At 33.6% G+C, this 22,381-nt stretch overlaps 1 protein-coding gene and 1 long non-coding RNA gene across 6 annotated transcripts in view; one reads left to right on the top strand and one right to left on the bottom strand.

The window, feature by feature from the left end:
- LOC119076970 overlaps nucleotides 1-22,381 on the top strand; it is a 106,586-nt gene that overhangs the window by 22,813 nt on the left and 61,392 nt on the right. The gene's annotated exons all lie outside the window — the stretch shown is intronic.
- Nucleotides 342-19,579, bottom strand: LOC119076973. The gene is made up of 3 exons (XR_005087725.1): nucleotides 19,570-19,579; nucleotides 6,190-6,194; nucleotides 342-473 (listed from the first exon to the last, which is right to left on the bottom strand). It is a non-coding gene; the product is annotated as an uncharacterized LOC119076973 (long non-coding RNA).

Here is a 22,381-nt window from a genome sequence, read left to right as displayed (position 1 = left end):
TCCATCCTGTCTACAGAGAGAGTGGAGGAAAACTGGTTGTGGTTGCAATCAATAGTGCCTGAAATTCTAATAACAGTTGTACAAAAATTCGGTACCATAAGTGCAAGGGAAGCCGGCAGAGACACGCTAAGTTTTAAAAACGTGATTTTCAAAGAGCCATAGAAGCATGGATACTTGAGGGATAAAGCTAATAAATAGTTCTATCAGTAAAGCAACATTTCCTCTACCAATGACCAAAAAAATATTTTTGAAGGCCGTCTACGTAGAGGCTGACAGTAGCGGAAAGTTTTCCCCTCATATTTCGTAAAAGGCGCCCGAAACACACATATTAAATTTTTTTGTAAATAAAATGGTTAATTCTGAAATGCGGGAAGTCTCAGCTTTCAATCGACACCACACTTGCAATGACTCATGTCAACAGTGCCGATATGTTGCGGGAATAAGTGAAATGTGTCCTTCTACGACGAAATTATCTAATTATCGCGAAATTGTCTAAAATGTACTGTCCACCACAGATACGTAATTAATTATTTCTTCCCCGAATTGTCAATTGGTTTTTCTTTTCAGAATTTTTATAACGAATTGATGTTTTCCCCGAGGTGAAAAACAGTAAATTCTAATTCGAGCGATTCGCACAACTCTTCTTGGAATTTCTTATTTTCTACCTCGGTAGATAAACAACTATATTGCAACATGGTTTCTGAAAACGGGTATCTCAAAGGCTGATTTAATATAATTCATACATAAATTCCTAATTATGCGGAATTTCAATCGGTACTTTTTGGATACACTTGCACTAGACAATTTATTGCACTAGGCTAACGTACGTCCTGGGTATGCGGACAAGCATAATTATTTGATAAAACTGTGGAAGGTATTCTGAGTAGAGAAGCGACTGCCGCTTTCATTTGGGAAACATTTGGGAAGAATTGAGACGTAAAAATCAGTTGTCGGCACATTGAACGTTGTTAAGTAATTGTTTATTTTCCGGTAACGAAATACTTATGGTATGAAAATGAGTGTAACATGTGTTCAAACTTATGAAGTTGATGCTTATTGGCTCATTGCCCTCGACTCACGTAGAAGTATGCTTATTTTCGTAAAATCAAGTTATTTGCCGTTCCATGAAGTGCACATAGTCTCCACTCTACTTTACTTCTGAAAAACTGAAACTATAACAAATCTTTGACAAAGCTCTGATGCAGTGGATAAAATAATGTGTCACCAAAACGTCGAACAGGGGACAGTATTTTTTAGCCCCGTACGAAGTACTGGGGGCTTATAAGATTAATATGCCGTTTGTAACACGTCGAATTGGAAGCAGACAGTAAGGGCAAAGCATTTGGTTATGTTCATAGATGACGAATCCGCAATAAAAAAAATGTCCGTCCGTCCGTCCGTCCGTCCGTCCGTCCGTCCGTCCGTCCGTCCGTCCGTCCGTCCGTCCGTCCGTGACCCCTCTAGCTAGAGTAAATCACAACCTTTTTTAAAAATTCTTTTTTTCCCCGATTGGTATCGACAAAAGTAAGGTCAAGTTCGAAAATGGGCATGGTAGGGTCGGCCCCTCCAGAGCTAGGGCCCTATAGGTGTTTTTCAGTCTTTCGACTATATCTACCGAAATACGCAAGCAATAGCTGCTTGTGATATATCAAATGAAAGGTATTGACGAGTAGAACAAAGTTGCTGAACATTGTTTTTGGGTAAGATGCAACGTGGGCTTGTTGGGAGGGCTCAAAGGTGGTTCCTCGGCCCTAAGTGTTTTTTGCACATAAATCGAGTAAATCTCATCCGATTTTGCTAGATTTTGTTTCGTTTGAGAGATAATTGAATACCGAAAAGAACGTGGCAAAAAAAGTTTTAAATTTGGGCCCTTGGACTAAGGCCGCTTTTCGGCCCTAAGTGTTTTTTGCACATAAATCGAGTAAATCTCATCCGATTTGGCTAGTTTTTGTTTTATTTGAGAGGTAATTGAATGCCGAATAGAATGGTGGCAAAAAAAGTTTCAAGTTTGGGCCCTTGGACTAAGGCCGCTACTCGGCCCTAAGTGTTTTTTGCACATAAATCGAGTAAATCTCATCCGATTTTGCTAGTTTTTGTTTCATTTGAGAGATAATTGAACGACGAATAGAATGATGGCAAAAAAAGTTTCAAATTTGGGCCCTTGCACTAAGGCCGCTACTCGGCCCTAAGTGCTTTTTGTACATAAATCGACTAAATCTCAACCGATTTTGCTAGTTTCTGTTTCATTTGAGAGATAATTGAATACCGAATGGAATAAAGGCAAAAAATTTTGGGTTTCTAAAATAATATCGTAAATTGTTGGTTTTATTTGAAAGGTACTTCGTACGGGCTTTCGTAATTGCGCTATGCGCAATTTTAAAAATGAACAGTTTCAGTAAATTTGACAATGCGCAACTTGACTTGCATATTGGTAACATACGCATTAGAGGGTTGTAGACGTATTAGGGTTCCGGGCGTATTAGGGCTACGGACGTATAATGGTTGCGGACGAAATTGGATTACGGGTTGTACGGGGCTAAGTCGCAGCAAACGCTCCGACTGTTCTGATGCCTTGTTCACAGTAAAATTAATAGATGGGATGGAACGGTATTTAACGGTGGTTTTACAAAACGTGCCGACGAATACCGCATTGAAAGTCATTCTTTGACATAATGAAATTGTTTTTCTCCCGTTTAAACGCACCTAAATTGAATCAAAAGCTGTAACACATTTAATAGTAGCGAAACGCTCAACATCTACCATTATATCCATGTTATAGAAGTGGTTGAAGACAAATAAAACGTAACGACTGCAGAGCGATACGATGCGTATCGGGTCTGAATGTCTTTTATCCTCAATTGAAAAACGAATAACTATGACAATGGTTACGTGTGCGATGATGGTGTTTGATAAATATTTATAGAAAAGTGGTATTGCCTTAAAAAATATATTTATAGTTTGAGTTGAGTGATTTCAATAATATACAATGTCATGGAAGACACACGACATACGCGCTGGCACACCGTATGTGAGTGTTAACGTATAATTGTTTTGAATGGGAGTGTTAAATAGGAATTCATATTTTTTTTACCCATTACATGAGACAGCATTCATGTGATAATTTTTTGAAATGGAAAAAATACTTTCAACAAGATTTCATTTAAGATTACTATATTAACAACAGACTGTCGAGGAAGCATATCAAAATTTCAATTACAATTCGATAGAATGTAATTACCCAAAAAAAATTAGTTGCAGCTGAATAACAGAGTATAATAGATGGTGCAGTAGTTTATGATCATAATGGTTACAAAGGAAAAAAGAGCAGAAAACTATTTCATCTGTTAACGACAAGCATTTTGGACTCTGGCTAATGCCGTCTTATATACCAAAATAATTGTTAAAAGTAAAGAAGTACAAGATTTTCTACCAATCGGTTCAAACTCTACAAACTCTACAAATATTTTTGTGACATGCCTGCCCTCTGTGAAAGATTTACAGCTTGTATAATATTCCGTCATTGTTACAATTTAAATTTAAAATTATTTCTGGGATCGACATCGTTTGTATGAATCATTATAGCTATTATCGCCCCCTGTTATCAATTATGTGAACTAGTTATTGTCCTTTATGTAATTCGATCTCTCGACCTACGGGTAATGATTATTCCCTTGACTGTAAGTCATGGAATTTACAGAAACAAATACACCGTAGGTAACACGTTCGTTCACTATGATTAAAAATGTATTGAAATGTGATGAAAAAACGTTAAATGTTAAAATTTTGTGCCCTTTGTTAACACGACAACTTGAGTAAATCTCAACCGATTTTCAAAAACACTTTTTTATTCGACGAAGTATTGAAATCCTCAGATCAAGTTCACAAAAATTCACCGAAAAAATTCAAAGAAACTCACCTCTTATGCTTTCCATTGTATTCGGGCATAGTCTCTTTAGGTCGCCAAGGCATATTTGAACACTAAAACACTTTTTACTCGATGAAAAAACAAAAAGTTTATTTTTGTTTTGTCGCGACAAAAACACAGAAAATATTTCGACACAATTGTGACACTCCGCTATTATAAGTACTAGAATGAATGTTTGCTGTGTTCATTCGGCGGTAAAATATTTTCATTCAAAAAAGTGTCCGACCCTTCAACGATGGTAGACATTTATTAAAATTGTAACCTCTCCCACTTCCTTAGTAAGCTAACAAGACTTCGCTGAGTCTAATTATGCCAACTCTTTGAATAAAAATATCGGCTGAGGTCGAATAATTGTCCGCTGAGCTTTAACAAACCTCTGCTGAGCTCTAATAATTCTCCGCTGAGCTTTGACAAACCTCTAATGAGCTCTAATAATTCTCCGCTAGGCTTCAGTAAGAGTCCGTCAGACCTTAGCACGTAGTAGTAAGGCAATGAAGCTAAGCGAGCACTCAATAAGCATCAGCGGATACCTAATAATTGTTGCTACGATTTAATAAGACTCCACTTAGCTTTGGCAGATCTCCACTGAGTGTCTGATTAGCTCCATTAAGCCTTCCTGAAACTTCCTTAGACCTAACGGACACTTCCTAAAGGTGTCGGGGAATCTCGCACACGCGATCATAGTATGCGTCCTTTTACGACATGTAACGAAAAGTCATGACTGTGCGAGATTCACCACTTAGATGTGAATCTCGCACACCATGAATTTGTGTGGTGTGCGAGATTACCCTACCCCCTTCCTAAAGCCTAGCGGAGAATTATTAGAGCTCAGCGGAGGTTTGTTAAAGCTCAGCGAAGAATTATTAGAGCTCAGCGGAGGATTATTCGACCTCAGCCGATATTTTTATTCAAAGAGGTGGCATAATTAGACTTCGCGAAGTCTTCTTAGCTTACTAAAGAGAAACGAACATTTATTTACGCTCAGCGCAGTCTTACGAGAGGCTAAGTTTTTTATAAATGCTCTCCCATCGTTGAAAGAATGTCCGCTGAGCTCTCGTAAACCTTTAAAAAAATGGTCGATGAGCATTATTAACTGTATACGCTATCCTTTGTCAACTGTTTCATGATTTTTATAATACAGTCCCTAAACTTTAAAAATATTTGATTTCAGTATATTTAGCTAATCCTTCTGTCACATCTTTTGACAGCTTTTTACGTTTTAGTACGTTTTCTCTCCCAGCAGCAAAAACCCTATCCCAGTACAAAAAGTATATCGAATGCCGCAAATGCATTTAAAAACGAACATTCGTTGAAATACTTTTTTATCACACCAAATCTTTATCATTTTATACAAATATGTTCATCTTTATAATAACACAACATCGGTGATTTGCATGCAATTTAAACAAAACCAAATCAATTGTTCATGTGTTACATTTACATTATGGAAGAGGAATGTCTTATTCTTTATCCAAATTTGTGCACAGCTAACTGTGTTTTTCTTTCTTTGTTTAACAAGTGTAACTTTCTGCAATAAGTCACTAAATAAACATTTCGATAAACTACAAAAATAATTCAAAAATATTGTATTGTGGCTTGCCTACGTCTACGATATGCAAATTTATTAAATTTTTGTGGACGAAAGAGCGACGCAATCTCAATAAACTAAACAGACATCTGAAACAAATTATGATCGGATCTACTACCCTCTCGTTTTCATACGTTTTGTTCATTATTTCATTATTGTTCCTTGACATTAGAGATTTTTTTTTTTTCATTGTGCAAAAGTCAACCGACAAGAGGACAGCGAATTATAAAACTTGTTCTTCAATTTGTAAATTTTAATTTAATTTTTGTGCTTTATTGTGACTTTGATATCAATTTCTATCAGTATTTTCGAAATTAGTTCAGCTAAATGCAAAGGAGTTGCGTGTTCAAATGTTGGATTTGTTGTATTAAATCAGTAAAAATGTTTTCTGTTTTGATCGTCTACAATCATTGTTTGGAATATTCTGTTTCGAATAGTTAACAATATTATTAACCAAGATGGCTCAGTATGTTTCTCAATTCGTCGGTCCGAAAATCAATAAATTGAAACCACTTTAAACATTTTGTGACCTTAACGCCATAATATCAGCTGTGGCTCAAAATATAAATACAAAAATCAAATTAGAATTTCTTACGTGTAGTCGAATTGACTTCAGACATAATTTTGTCATTTCGCTTGCACGTAAGGTGCGAGTTTTTTTAAAAGGAATTTTAACGTGATCTTATGTGTTTAAAGATTGAATTAATAGCTGATGTGTTATGTGACAATAAAGTCACGAAGCGTCGGAAAATGTTTCAATTTTGGATATTTTTGATCGACAAATCGAGAGACATGAAACCTCTAAAATGTGCAATAACTATTCGGTATAAGTATTACCGCTGTGCATTTTATATGTGATTATGATGGCCAATAATATTGATGATGTCTCTAATATCTGCAAGTTCGAACAAAACGCCTTTACGTTGCAGTTTGTAAATGGATGAATTCCCTAAGATGAAACAACACGCTTTTTACGTTTCTCTTCGTAAATGGAATTGTACAAACGCCTTTATGTTACATTTCGTATAAGGATGAATTCCGAAGGATTGTACAAAAATACTTTACAGTAAAGGCTTTACGTTACATTTCGTAAAAGGATAAATTACTAATTGATAAGATTAACAATAAACAGATTATCATTAAGAAAAAAAAATTAACAAAATGTTTGTTAAATCCTAGCGATTTTTTGATTTTGATTTTTTGGTGAGATTTGGTGACATCACAAAAATTCGCATCACAAAGATCCGCACTGACTTAAAACACCTCTTTGTCTTATTTTGTCATAAATTGTTCACTCCTTTTATTTGATTGCAAAGAAATTTTCAGAACAAACAGAAAGATGCTTTAAAGAGGAGGTATTTCTTGTCTACCTCTTGAATAAAATTTAAACTCATGTGAATACGGCCGCAAAGCTCACAGTAGTTGAAATTTTCTAGATTAAAAGACTTTTTTAGCAAATAAATCTACTGAATTGACCCGATTTGCTCATCAATAAGGTATGCAACTAGTGTGTTTACGGCCCTCGCTTCGCTCTGGCCGCAAAGTTCACACTCGTTGATTTTTTTTCTAGCATAGACAGCAAGAAATCACTCATAGAAGTCTTTTCAGAACAAATCATAGATTATTGATCCATCATTTTCCATTAACGTTAACTTCGTTAGTAATTTCAGTTCTGTCGAAATTACTCCGTATGATAAGGAGACAGAGCCATCACAAATTTCATTCTTAGTCGAATAATTTTTTTTGTTGAGGATTATTCAAGCTATCGTGCTATCAAGCGACCGACGAGACGAAAATTCTTTTGGGAATATCTCTAAGACCTGCTGTAAGGTGACTCGTCCGTTATTGGCCATCTTCAAACTTAACCTCAGGAATTTAATTCCTCTCGATTAAAAAAAAGTTTTGGAAATCTGTTGAGAAATACTCAAGTTATCAAACGTTGACCCAAAAATTCTTTTGGGAATATCTCAGAGATCTCCGGTCTATTATAGCCCATCTTTGAACTTAACGTGAGGAATTGAATTCCCCGTCGATTAAAAAGAAGTTTTTGGAAATCCGTTTAGGATTATTCAAGTTATCGTGGAATCAAGCGACGAGCCAAAAATTCTATTAAGAATATCTTTAAGATCACCGGTCCGTTATAGCCCATCTTCAAACTTGACCTGAGGAATTGAATTCCTCTTCGATAAAAAAAAGTTTTTGGAAATCCACTAAGAATTACTCGAGTTATCTTGTTATCAAGAGACAAGACAAAAATTCTTTTGAGAATATCTCCGAGCTCCCCAGTCTGTTATAGCCTATCTTCGAACTTAACCTAAAGAATTTAATTCCTCGTCAAATAAAAAAAATAATTTGGAACTCAGTTGAAGATTGCTCAAGTTATCGTGTTATCAAGCAATGAGACAAAAATTCTTTTGGGAATATCTTTAAGATCATCGGTACATCATAGCCCATCTTCGAACTTAACCTCAGGAATTTAATTCCCCGTCGAATAAAAAAAAATTGGAAATCCATTGAGAATTACTCGAGTTATCGTGTTATCAAAGAATGAACAAAGTGTGACAAACATTTTCTGTATTTAAGATTTTTGGTCATACATTCATGTATTTTCAATCATAGTGAACATTTTGTGACAAACATTTTAGAGTGTTTATCATCCGTAAGACCCATGACTTTCAGTCAAGGGAATAAATGCCAATATATATTTCGTCTTTAGTTCAAACATTTAAAAAAAAAGTCAAAAATGTAAAAACAACTGATTTTGTCATGCAAAAATATAGATAAAAATTGACAAAATTGCCGACCACTAAAATATGTCGTCGATTTATATGCATTTTTTATGCATAGGTAAAAAAGACAGAAACACGCAACGCAATATTTTGTCTCACATCAAAGTTCGACTTGCTTGTAAGACAAATATTGCGTTGCGTGTTTCTGTCTTTTTTACCTATGCATAAAAAATGCATATAAATCGACGACATATTTTCGTGGTCGGCAATTTTGTCAATTTTTATCTATATTTTTGCATGACAAAATCAGTTGTTTTTACATTTTTGACTTTTTTTTAAATGTTTGAACTAAAGACGAAATATATTGGCGCAATTATTTAAAAGAAAAATTGTCTTTTTTGAGCTAATCCGCCTACAAAATTCATTAAATGTTAAAATTATATCGATAAGATCCATTTTGAAAGTGTTGCATTGAATGCAAATAGAATTGAATACAGACGATTCATGGATTACTTCGGGGGAAGAAACAATTTTGGGATCTCGTAAACAAAATTAAAATTGACAAAATTGCCGACCATGAAAATATGTCGTCGATTTATATGCATTTTTTATGCATAGGTAAAAAAGACAGAAACACGCAACGCAATATTTTGTCTCACATCAAAGTTCGACTTGCTTGTAAGACAAATATTGCGTTGCGTGTTTCTGTCTTTTTTACCTATGCATAAAAAATGCATATAAATCGACGACATATTTTCGTGGTCGGCAATTTTGTCAATTTTTATCTATATTTTTGCATGACAAAATCAGTTGTTTTTACCATTTTGACTTTTTTTTAAATGTTTGAACTAAAGACGAAATATATTGGCGCAATTATTTAAAAGAAAAATTGTCTTTTTTGAGCTAATCCGCCTACAAAATTCATTAAATGTTAAAATTATATCGATAAGATCCATTTTGAAAGTGTTGCATTGAATGCAAATAGAATTGAATACAGACGATTCATGGATTACTTCGGGGGAAGAAACAATTTTGGGATCTCGTAAACAAAATTAAAATTGACAAAATTGCCGACCATGAAAATATGTCGTCGATTTACATGCATTTTTTATGCATAGGTAAAAAAGACAGAAACACGCAACGCAATATTTTGTCTCACATCAAAGTTCGACTTGCTTGTAAGACAAATATTGCGTTGCGTGTTTCTGTCTTTTTTACCTATGCATAAAAAATGCATATAAATCGACGACATATTTTCGTGGTCGGCAATTTTGTCAATTTTTATCTATATTTTTGCATGACAAAATCAGTTGTTTTTACATTTTTGACTTTTTTTTAAATGTTTGAACTAAAGACGAAATATATTGGCGCAATTATTTAAAAGAAAAATTGTCTTTTTTGAGCTAATCCGCCTACAAAATTCATTAAATGTTAAAATTATATCGATAAGATCCATTTTGAAAGTGTTGCATTGAATGCAAATAGAATTGAATACAGACGATTCATGGATTACTTCGGGGGAAGAAACAATTTTGGGATCTCGTAAACAAAATTAAAATTGACAAAATTGCCGACCATGAAAATATGTCGTCGATTTATATGCATTTTTTATGCATAGGTAAAAAAGACAGAAACACGCAACGCAATATTTTGTCTCACATCAAAGTTCGACTTGCTTGTAAGACAAATATTGCGTTGCGTGTTTCTGTCTTTTTTACCTATGCATAAAAAATGCATATAAATCGACGACATATTTTCGTGGTCGGCAATTTTGTCAATTTTTATCTATATTTTTGCATGACAAAATCAGTTGTTTTTACATTTTTGACTTTTTTTTAAATGTTTGAACTAAAGACGAAATATATTGGCGCAATTATTTAAAAGAAAAATTGTCTTTTTTGAGCTAATCCGCCTACAAAATTCATTAAATGTTAAAATTATATCGATAAGATCCATTTTGAAAGTGTTGCATTGAATGCAAATAGAATTGAATACAGACGATTCATGGATTACTTCGGGGGAAGAAACAATTTTGGGATCTCGTAAACAAAATTAAAATTGACAAAATTGCCGACCATGAAAATATGTCGTCGATTTACATGCATTTTTTATGCATAGGTAAAAAAGACAGAAACACGCAACGCAATATTTTGTCTCACATCAAAGTTCGACTTGCTTGTAAGACAAATATTGCGTTGCGTGTTTCTGTCTTTTTTACCTATGCATAAAAAATGCATATAAATCGACGACATATTTTCGTGGTCGGCAATTTTGTCAATTTTTATCTATATTTTTGCATGACAAAATCAGTTGTTTTTACATTTTTGACTTTTTTTTAAATGTTTGAACTAAAGACGAAATATATTGGCGCAATTATTTAAAAGAAAAATTGTCTTTTTTGAGCTAATCCGCCTACAAAATTCATTAAATGTTAAAATTATATCGATAAGATCCATTTTGAAAGTGTTGCATTGAATGCAAATAGAATTGAATACAGACGATTCATGGATTACTTCGGGGGAAGAAACAATTTTGGGATCTCGTAAACAAAATTAAAATTGACAAAATTGCCGACCATGAAAATATGTCGTCGATTTACATGCATTTTTTATGCATAGGTAAAAAAGACAGAAACACGCAACGCAATATTTTGTCTCACATCAAAGTTCGACTTGCTTGTAAGACAAATATTGCGTTGCGTGTTTCTGTCTTTTTTACCTATGCATAAAAAATGCATATAAATCGACGACATATTTTCGTGGTCGGCAATTTTGTCAATTTTTATCTATATTTTTGCATGACAAAATCAGTTGTTTTTACATTTTTGACTTTTTTTTAAATGTTTGAACTAAAGACGAAATATATTGGCGTAATTATTTAAAAGAAAAATTGTCTTTTTTGAGCTAATCCGCCTACAAAATTCATTAAATGTTAAAATTATATCGATAAGATCCATTTTGAAAGTGTTGCATTGAATGCAAATAGAATTGAATACAGACGATTCATGGATTACTTCGGGGGAAGAAACAATTTTGGGATCTCGTAAACAAAATTAAAATTGACAAAATTGCCGACCATGAAAATATGTCGTCGATTTACATGCATTTTTTATGCATAGGTAAAAAAGACAGAAACACGCAACGCAATATTTTGTCTCACATCAAAGTTCGACTTGCTTGTAAGACAAATATTGCGTTGCGTGTTTCTGTCTTTTTTACCTATGCATAAAAAATGCATATAAATCGACGACATATTTTCGTGGTCGGCAATTTTGTCAATTTTTATCTATATTTTTGCATGACAAAATCAGTTGTTTTTACATTTTTGACTTTTTTTTAAATGTTTGAACTAAAGACGAAATATATTGGCGCAATTATTTAAAAGAAAAATTGTCTTTTTTGAGCTAATCCGCCTACAAAATTCATTAAATGTTAAAATTATATCGATAAGATCCATTTTGAAAGTGTTGCATTGAATGCAAATAGAATTGAATACAGACGATTCATGGATTACTTCGGGGGAAGAAACAATTTTGGGATCTCGTAAACAAAATTAATATTGACAAAATTGCACACCATGAAAATATGTCGTCGATTTTTATGCATTTTTTATGCATAGGTAAAAAAGACAGAAACACGCAACGCAATATTTTGTCTCACATCAAAGTTCGACTTGCTTGTTGCTCGATAGCTTGAATAATCCTCAACAAAAAAAATTATTCGACTAAGAATGAAATTTGTGATGGCTCTGTCTCCTTATCATACGGAGTAATTTCGACAGAACTGAAATTACTAACGAAGTTAACGTTAATGGAAAATGATGGATCAATAATCTATGATTTGTTCTGAAAAGACTTCTATGAGTGATTTCTTGCTGTCTATGCTAGAAAAAAAATCAACGAGTGTGAACTTTGCGGCCAGAGCGAAGCGAGGGCCGTAAACACACTAGTTGCATACCTTATTGATGAGCAAATCGGGTCAATTCAGTAGATTTATTTGCTAAAAAAGTCTTTTAATCTAGAAAATTTCAACTACTGTGAGCTTTGCGGCCGTATTCACATGAGTTTAAATTTTATTCAAGAGGTAGACAAGAAATACCTCCTCTTTAAAGCATCTTTCTGTTTGTTCTGAAAATTTCTTTGCAATCAAATAAAAGGAGTGAACAATTTATGACAAAATAAGACAAAGAGGTGTTTTAAGTCAGTGCGGATCTTTGTGATGCGAATTTTTGTGATGTCACCAAATCTCACCAAAAAATCAAAATCAAAAAATCGCTAGGATTTAACAAACATTTTGTTAATTTTTTTTTCTTAATGATAATCTGTTTATTGTTAATCTTATCAATTAGTAATTTATCCTTTTACGAAATGTAACGTAAAGCCTTTACTGTAAAGTATTTTTGTACAATCCTTGGGAATTCATCCTTATACGAAATGTAACATAAAGGCGTTTGTACAATTCCATTTACGAAGAGAAACGTAAAAAGCGTGTTGTTTCATCTTAGGGAATTCATCCATTTACAAACTGCAACGTAAAGGCGTTTTGTTCGAACTTGCAGATATTAGAGACATCATCAATATTATTGGCCATCATAATCACATATAAAATGCACAGCGGTAATACTTATACCGAATAGTTATTGCACATTTTAGAGGTTTCATGTCTCTCGATTTGTCGATCAAAAATATCCAAAATTGAAACATTTTCCGACGCTTCGTGACTTTATTGTCACATAACACATCAGCTATTAATTCAATCTTTAAACACATAAGATCACGTTAAAATTCCTTTTAAAAAAACTCGCACCTTACGTGCAAGCGAAATGACAAAATTATGTCTGAAGTCAATTCGACTACACGTAAGAAATTCTAATTTGATTTTTGTATTTATATTTTGAGCCACAGCTGATATTATGGCGTTAAGGTCACAAAATGTTTAAAGTTGTTTCAATTTATTGATTTTCGGACCGACGAATTGAGAAACATACTGAGCCATCTTGGTTAATAATATTGTTAACTATTCGAAACAGAATATTCCAAACAATGATTGTAGACGATCAAAACAGAAAACATTTTTACTGATTTAATACAACAAATCCAACATTTGAACACGCAACTCCTTTGCATTTAGCTGAACTAATTTCGAAAATACTGATAGAAATTGATATCAAAGTCACAATAAAGCACAAAAATTAAATTAAAATTTACAAATTGAAGAACAAGTTTTATAATTCGCTGTCCTCTTGTCGGTTGACTTTTGCACAATGAAAAAAAAAAATCTCTAATGTCAAGGAACAATAATGAAATAATGAACAAAACGTATGAAAACGAGAGGGTAGTAGATCCGATCATAATTTGTTTCAGATGTCTGTTTAGTTTATTGAGATTGCGTCGCTCTTTCGTCCACAAAAATTTAATAAATTTGCATATCGTAGACGTAGGCAAGCCACAATACAATATTTTTGAATTATTTTTGTAGTTTATCGAAATGTTTATTTAGTGACTTATTGCAGAAAGTTACACTTGTTAAACAAAGAAAGAAAAACACAGTTAGCTGTGCACAAATTTGGATAAAGAATAAGACATTCCTCTTCCATAATGTAAATGTAACACATGAACAATTGATTTGGTTTTGTTTAAATTGCATGCAAATCACCGATGTTGTGTTATTATAAAGATGAACATATTTGTATAAAATGATAAAGATTTGGTGTGATAAAAAAGTATTTCAACGAATGTTCGTTTTTAAATGCATTTGCGGCATTCGATATACTTTTTGTACTGGGATAGGGTTTTTGCTGCTGGGAGAGAAAACGTACTAAAACGTAAAAAGCTGTCAAAAGATGTGACAGAAGGATTAGCTAAATATACTGAAATCAAATATTTTTAAAGTTTATGGACTGTATGTCCGACACTTTTTTGAATGAAGATATTTTACCGCCAAAGTGAACACAGCAAAAATTCATTCCAGTACTTATAGTAGCGGAGTGTCACAGTTGTGTCGAAATATTTTGTGTTTTTGTTGCGACAAAACAAAAAAAAACTTTTTGTTTTTGCATCGAGTAATAGTACATTGAATGACAAGGGGCGAAAGTAAAAAAATTCAACCGTGTGCGAGAGTTGATGCCCGCGCCGAAGGCAAGGGCCTCAATCGCACAGGTTGATTTTTTTTACTTTTGCCCCGAGTCGTTCATACTATTTTTTTTGATACCAACATTGAAAATTGATACGTATCGCAAACATCGCAACAAAATGTTGAAATAAAAAGGCATTTAGCCAGAAAATGCGGGGGTCCAGGGGGGCGGCAGCCCCCTGGTATATGAAAAATTTAATAATTTAGCCATCACAACAATAACACACACAAAAATTAAGATATAACTAACAAATCATTCAGTAACAAAAAGTATCAACTTTGTATGCTAATTTCAATAAGAACACTGGCGCACAGTGTTTTACAATTTTGATCAAAGTATTCTGCATAATATGAGCGGATTTTGTTGACAACTCGACTCATTTCTCTCATTTTCTGTGACGTCAGTCACTTTCGCTGTTCGTTCAGTTGCGTTCGCTCTTCGTTAAGTACTTTCTCCCCGTGGGATGCATTTTTTTACTTTCGCCCCTCATATGCGGGGCGAAAGTATCATTTTTCAATGTTGGTATCAAAAAAAAAGTGTTTAGTGTTCAAATATGCCTTGGCGACCTAAAGAGACTATGCCCGAATACAATGGAAAGTATCAGAGGTGAGCTTCTTTGAATTTTTTCGGTGAATTTTTGTGATAAATTTTTGCATACATTTTCGGGAAACTGTCCTGTCATTTCCCAATGACGGGCCTTAAGTAAATCTCAACCGACTTTCAAAAAAAAAAAAATTATTTGATGAAGTCGAGGATGAAGTGTTGAAATCTTCAGGTCAAGTTCGAAAATAGGTTGTATTGGTTCAACCATCTGGAAGTAGTTCTCAGAAAAAGCCTTTTCTGCTCTTTGTTAATTCCAGTTACAGAGTTCTGAACCGATTTTAAAAAAAAAGTTTGATAAAGCACAGAATTCCTGAGGTTAGGTTTCAAAATACATTATATTGGTCTAACGATGTAGCTGCTGTTGCTAAACGAATTTTTTGATCTATTTCAATAATTCTTTCTTGTTATTTTATTTTGTCTTGTTAACAAAAGCGAATAAACCACAAAAAATTAACGAGTGTGAATTCACACGAGTTTAATTTTGATTGAAGGCATTCATCATTTTATAGATAATAACGGTGTAATATGAGCATAAAACCAGTCCAGTAACAGAAAATGAAGTTGTGAATCAAAAATTAGTATCGTTTTATAACGTCTCAAGGCTTTACACAGATTTTCAGTAAAACAAAACAGAACTAAATTATTAATGAGAGATTTAGACCGTTCTAGTAGTTCTTCTTAATCAACCAATAAATCATTACCAATACAACATCTATTAAGAAGTTCAGGTTCAGACAGTCAAGGGATCTGACCCACCCAACAGGTGGGACCTAGTTAAACAAAAGATGTAACAGACCTGACGGCTGCTGTTTACAAAAAGTTCATGCGTTTCAATTTTTCACGGTCATAAACAACATCGATTCCCAATAAAGTTCAATTATTCTCAACACTTTTTCCATTTAAAAACTATTTCTGCAAGAAAATTTTTCGACAATGACATTCATTCAAATAATCTTGATGCATATTATCGTAATTTGTTTCAAAAAAGATTTTTTTTTTTCTGTTCACTTCTCACAAATCGTGCAAACTTTGCTCGTTCAATGCGACCGGAAAAAATCGACCTACATCGCTTCAAGTAATTGCATTATTTCAGTCAGCAACTTTTTAACTATCAAAAATATATTACAAAAATAAAATTAAAATGGACGAAGTTTTGAGCATTTCAGTCGTTTCACTGTAACTCATCGCACAGTTACATACATATAGAGAAAAAAATATGATCTTTCTATAGAAATGGTTACTAATAACATCAAATTTGCTGAGTGAAATAAAATTGCAACGATTTTCCTTCGGAAGAAAAATTCATGTTGCACTGCACACACAGCATGGCTTTTATACGATGAAATTTAATAGAAAAATCTGAAATGCGCTTTTCTTGTAACTATTAAACTGTTTAAGTTGCTCCTGGTGAGTCGTGGAATGAAATACCATCAACAAAGCATCACATAAAAGTACATTTTTATTGCAATGTGTAATATGTGCGCCATTTGTAGGGTTTTATAAATATTTATATGAAACCAGTGCCAATACCCAGGAATGTCTACTTGTCGACTTCCTTGTACGATATGTAGAGTCGTATGTATAACACATTTAATAATTCCGACGGGGTTCCGAATTCGAAGAAAATTTCTATTAAATTCTACGACGATCTTACGATCATTTGATATAACGAAATAACACAATTCTGAGAGGTGTGTGTGTCCTATCGTAAACTATTACAAAATAATGCAAGTTGATGGGATTGGGTGTATGTTTGTGGAAAAATGTAATATAAACCAACTCCAGCTTGAGTGCAACAAGCTGGAAATACATTTTTCATAGTAGGTATTCAGTTTCTTTTTCATCCTCAGCAACAATTTCACCAATTGCATTTGAGGAAGATGAGAGTTTTATTTTTATTTTATTTTTCGTTGTCTTTTTTATCCATTTTTTTAATTTGATCGTTTTACGTTACATTCATTATTATCAAACATCACGAGTGAATCGGAAAATTACGATTTATTATATTGGATGTATAAAAAGAATACGTAGAACTCCCTTGCTTGAACTTTTTCATTTTTTTCTCTGTGGTACAAAATGATGTGGAGCATAAGTGATGTAAAATAATTGGAGATTTTTATGTATTTGTACTCGACAATATTCCTTTCCTTTTTTGAGTTTATATAAAAAAACTTGAAGTTGTTTACAAGTACATCTCATATCTTATGGGACAAATGATCGAAATGGTTGTTTCAAACCTACACAGATCGTAAGCATCTAAGAATTTTCAACACATTTTCTAATATAAAACTAAATTAAGAGGTTCCGAGCCTACGCTGAAATTGTAGCCTACATTTCTGCGTTTCGAAATTTTTGATCGCTGATATCTTTTTACGAGAGCCCTTTTTGAAAAATGTACGACCACATTTTCGAGTAAAAATATGTCAGCTTTGAATAAAAAATAAAATTGTCTGTGAAAGTTCCATGTGCTTTGAGAAAAGTGTACCTTTGATGCAAATTTGGGGCATCGGTACAGTTTTCTCAAAGCACATGGAACTTTCACAGACAATTTTATTTTTTATTCAAAGCTGACATATTTTTACTCGAAAATGTGGTCGTACATTTTTCAAAAAGGGCTCTCGTAAAAAGATATCAGCGATCAAAAATTTCGAAACGCAGAAATGTAGGCTACAATTTCAGCGTAGGCTCGGAACCTCTTAACCAGAAATCACCGAATATTTTTAACGACATTGTCTACACAAGTTGATATAGCGGTCATTGCTGATTATTGACATCCAGCTTCAAACCTGTGCGTTCCGTAAAATCGGTGGTCATTTGGCCGAGCTATAAATCTTTTAAGAAGGTCAATTTCCATACAAATTGGTCGATTTCAGTAGAAGAGTAGAAGAGAGCCGAATCACCTGCCACATGTGACGCAAACATTTGTTTGTAAACAATTTTCTACCATTTTTTGAGTAAAATTTTGTTGTTACAATTTTTGCGTACAAGCGTAGAATGCGTCGCTCGCTACGATATCAGTTAGTTGTTTTGGAAGTATACAAATGGAGTCTTGAGTCACTTTTTATTCTTTCAAAGGTTTTTGACTGATTCTTAATTCAGTTTCTCAGTAAACTTTTGGTGACAAAATGCAGCGCCCGTACCCAGATTTGATTAAAAAGTCATTTAGTCAATGCCTGAATGCCAAAAAGGAAATCCAATTTCTATGGACATAAAATTCGAAGCGGAACCGAAAAAACGATGATGTCGTCGTTTCTCCGACACAATGGGTATTATGAAACTTAGTGGAACTACCAATTGAAATGTGGACGAAATGCAAAAAGGCGGAAGAACTTGTCATTAAGAGTGATATCGCGAAATCTTCGAACAATTTGTATGGAGGACAAATTCAACGTATCTGGATTTTTGTCGAGTATGGTACCCATCGAATCCTTGCTTCATTACGAGTTCAACGAGATATATCTCGCCTCTCTCGGAATTGTCGTTTTCGTGGTAGAACTGTTTGAAAAATCGGTGGTTTTCAAGTGGAAATTTTTACACACAGATTATCTCGGGTAATAAAGAGTCGACTTCGTTCAAATTTTAGGGGATTGTAGTGCTAGACTAGACCGATCACATACGCTACCAAATACGTCGGGCTGTTGGCTGTACTGGCTTCAGTGAGAAAAATTTTCTCTGACTACAAACGGGTGCGCGCATCAGCAAACCTAACGGTTTAGGGTTCCATTAGAAGGCCTAGGCTCGGTACTTCCTAAAAATATAAAAACTTGTGCTGGAGGGACTATTGGCATTAAGAGACAATACCTCGTTGAACTCGTAATGAAGCAAGGATTCGATGAGTACCATACTCGTCAAAAATCCGGATGGCATGGCTAGTCGATTGCTCGAAGATTTCGCGATATCACTCTTAAAGTTACTTCTATAGAATAGGAGGATGTAATGTTCTCTAGCTGTTGATCCATTGTGATCCAAATCGGTTTATGTCCTGTGCCTCCCAGACTAACATACTGATACCGTTTTAAAATGCGTGCCTGACTAAAATTTATATGAAAAAAAAAACTGATTTTCTCTTAGTAATTCAGCTATGTAACGGAGACGTATCTGGAAATATGATCCATTAATGTGCTGTGTGTCTCCTATTCTGTTACAAATTTTCTTATATTTTTTTCCCATCCATAATTATCACTTTTATGTCAGCAATATGTTTAACTTAATAAATTAATATTTCTACCCGCGTAACATCATCCATTAATAAACTAGAGACATAGAAAGCGACTGTATATGTGTATACCATAAAATATATTCGCTGTATATATTATATAGACAGTAAAAATGGGTATACAACACAATTACCATCGCTTCTTCATTATAATGATGATGGTATAGAAACAATACGTTACGTCTTCATTGTAAGCAGAAAGCATAAGGAGCAAGAAAAAATTCGTCATCAATTCGATGTTAAGACAATTGAGGGAAATACGATAAATACACTCTATTATGGGCTAAAAGATACGACACCCTAACTTTTTACATTACTAAACAATATAATTACATGTTTGAAAGATGAATATGTATAGAAAACAGAACTGACACACTGATTTGAAACGAATGTTTTCCAATTTGTCGCCTTAATAGCCGCTCTTTTCAAATCACATGCAGATATATCCTTCGGTCTTGCAGACACTTCAAATCCATTCACATTACATTAAAAGCTTAAGAATAGAATGCGGGCTGTTTTTTTCTTCTGTTGCTTTTGTCACTGTTAGTTCATCATCATACGTAAACGTAGAAACGAAAAATGTTTTATCCAGATGATGGGTCGTAGAAGGAAAATATCGTTTGTCTATAAATGCTATCCGTGTGCATGGATAAGCGTATAGAAGAAATAATATAGAATACCCGAAGTACATGGGGGGTGACGAGTTGTAAAGCTTGGGACAAAGATGGTAAGTGATTGTGGAATATAGAGGTGGTTGGGCGCACACCGTCATGTAAATGTATATTATACATGTACACGGTACTAAATTTACATCCAATGTGTAGCTTTATTATGAAGAAAAAAAAAGTGGGAATTAATTTAACAACGTCGTGTCTGTTTTTGATATTTTATCCACTGCCGGGAAATTGAACACGGCTCCTCTTATTCTATACATTACATTAGAATTATGTTATGCAATTTATGTTTAAAAAAAAATTATAATTTTTTTTACTGAAAGCATTCCATGTGACGCATGGGAGCAAATTGTTTTACGTACACCGATTTTTAATAGATTTTTTATTGTAACTTTTTCTTCGAAGAATGTTTTTAATAAAATTGTTTTTCTTGTTCCTTTCAGGTATGTTGCATAATGACATGTAATTGAGAGAATTACAACGGAGCACCAGGTAGATAAATGAATATTTTTTTCCTAGGTAAAACTTCGTTAAAATGATAACAAAGAAGCGCCTCAGAAAAACAATTTTATGATAAAATAAGCTACGAGCGTTGTTTGTTGTCATGTCACTGTCAACCTCTTTTATGTGAGCGAAAAACAAAAGAGACTTTAGAAATGAAAGGAGATTTTTTAATTAAAGATTTTAACACTGAGAGAAGGCCGGTGTTTCATTAGACAATACCAATGAAACGAAATTTACTTAGCCTCCCAGTGGAAGGATTTCTTACAAATCACACATTGGGAGTTTATTTCTAGTTATATAAATAACGCAATTATATTTATAACACTAGAAATAAGCTTCGATTGTGACTTCTTTATCAATAATTACGTCACGGTTCTCCATTTCGCGTCATATAACTTTCATTTCTGTAAGAACGATGAATGAAGAATTTAGCCACTTACTAGAAGAACGATTTTCATCAATTTTGTCACGGATATGTAATTTACTATCATTCCGAAAATAAAATCTCTGTTTACGCTGCTGATATATTTGCTTCATATACGAGTGGCTTGTTAACGAAATGGAAATATTTTTAACACCACCTCCTACTGTGACAAATGACGTAAAGCACATTTTGTTGTTAGAATCCAACAATTTAAAGTCGTTATCGGTTATGCATATTTTAGAATAGAATTCGATGTTTAGCACCATGGTATACTATCCGAAAATATTTATACGTATAATATGCGAACAATCCAGGAAATAGATTTATTTCGACAATATATTACAGTCGACATTATTTTCCTTTAGTGGAACATTTAACACCGAATGTAAGTAATTTGTATTAATAATGGGTAGACAGAAACTCAATAAATTATTAGAGGAAAAGTGTGTGCAGCCACTTTCGAGAATTAGAATTTATTGAACATGTAAACATGTTGTTTTGGACACAAAGGTAATGCTGAAAAATGATTTTCGGTCTACGGTGTGTATTTAAAGGCGTTTTGACACGATTAATTTGAAAACGGATGTTGTTGCTGCTGTAACAGTTGCCTGTAAATATATTTAATCAAGTTACGTACACTTGTGTGTTATTCTAATCTTTATGCGGATGTTGCCAGTACTTCCTTGTTCTTTAGCAGTGACAAGGAATGGGATATATTCTTATATTTGCCAGGTGAAGAAAAATTATATTTTCAAAGTACAAGCTACATGAAAGCTCAATCAAATTTAAGCCTAAGTTTGATTCAACTGGTTCATTCATGCAAACGACACTGGCTATGAGTGCTTATACGGTAAATTTTGAATCGCTGAATGTTCTTTAAAACATCAACCAATCCGAAAATTCATTTACAAAAATCGATATCTCGGACACGTAGGTCCTTCGCATTTAACTTATTTTTGCAATTACTTTCGACTTCTTGTGATTAGTCAATGGACACCCTGTAAATTCAGAAAAACCCCAGTTCATTTAACAAAAGAAAGTCGAACAATAATAACGGAACAGCGTAATATTCAGAGAAAATATGTTTTATTTAAAAGAAAAATCAATTTTAATATTCACCGTCCATAAATAATATACAAAATTCCATTACCTTTCGTTCCATTTTTACCTCTGCACAGGTCCTCCATTTCAATTCTCTTCGTTGTCCGGATTTCAGAAAATTATTGAATAAATAAATTACATAGAAAACTTGGAAAACTGCTGCAGTCATAATCTATTTCAATTTTGTGCGATAAACGACAAGGTGAGCTAAATGAATCTCGACGGTACATAACGAGATGGGTAATAAAACAAGGTGAAAAGAGCCATCGTGACTGGAATGTTCAACATCGATTACAATTTTATAGAAAATTTCTAGGTATACACGAATGAGATGAGTGTGTACGAGGAGAATATTTATTCCAACATTGTGTTGGAAGATGTTGAGAGAATGAAGGTACAAAAAAAAATTGAAGAAATTGTTAGTGTGTATTAGGGGTTTGATGAAAGGACAAGACTGGAATGAGAAGATTTTCAGGATGGTTGGA

The sequence above is a fragment of the Bradysia coprophila genome, unplaced genomic scaffold (assembly GCF_014529535.1).
Source record: "Bradysia coprophila strain Holo2 unplaced genomic scaffold, BU_Bcop_v1 contig_232, whole genome shotgun sequence".
Taxonomy (NCBI): domain Eukaryota; kingdom Metazoa; phylum Arthropoda; class Insecta; order Diptera; family Sciaridae; genus Bradysia; species Bradysia coprophila.
This window is presented reverse-complemented; position numbering and strand designations above follow the sequence as displayed.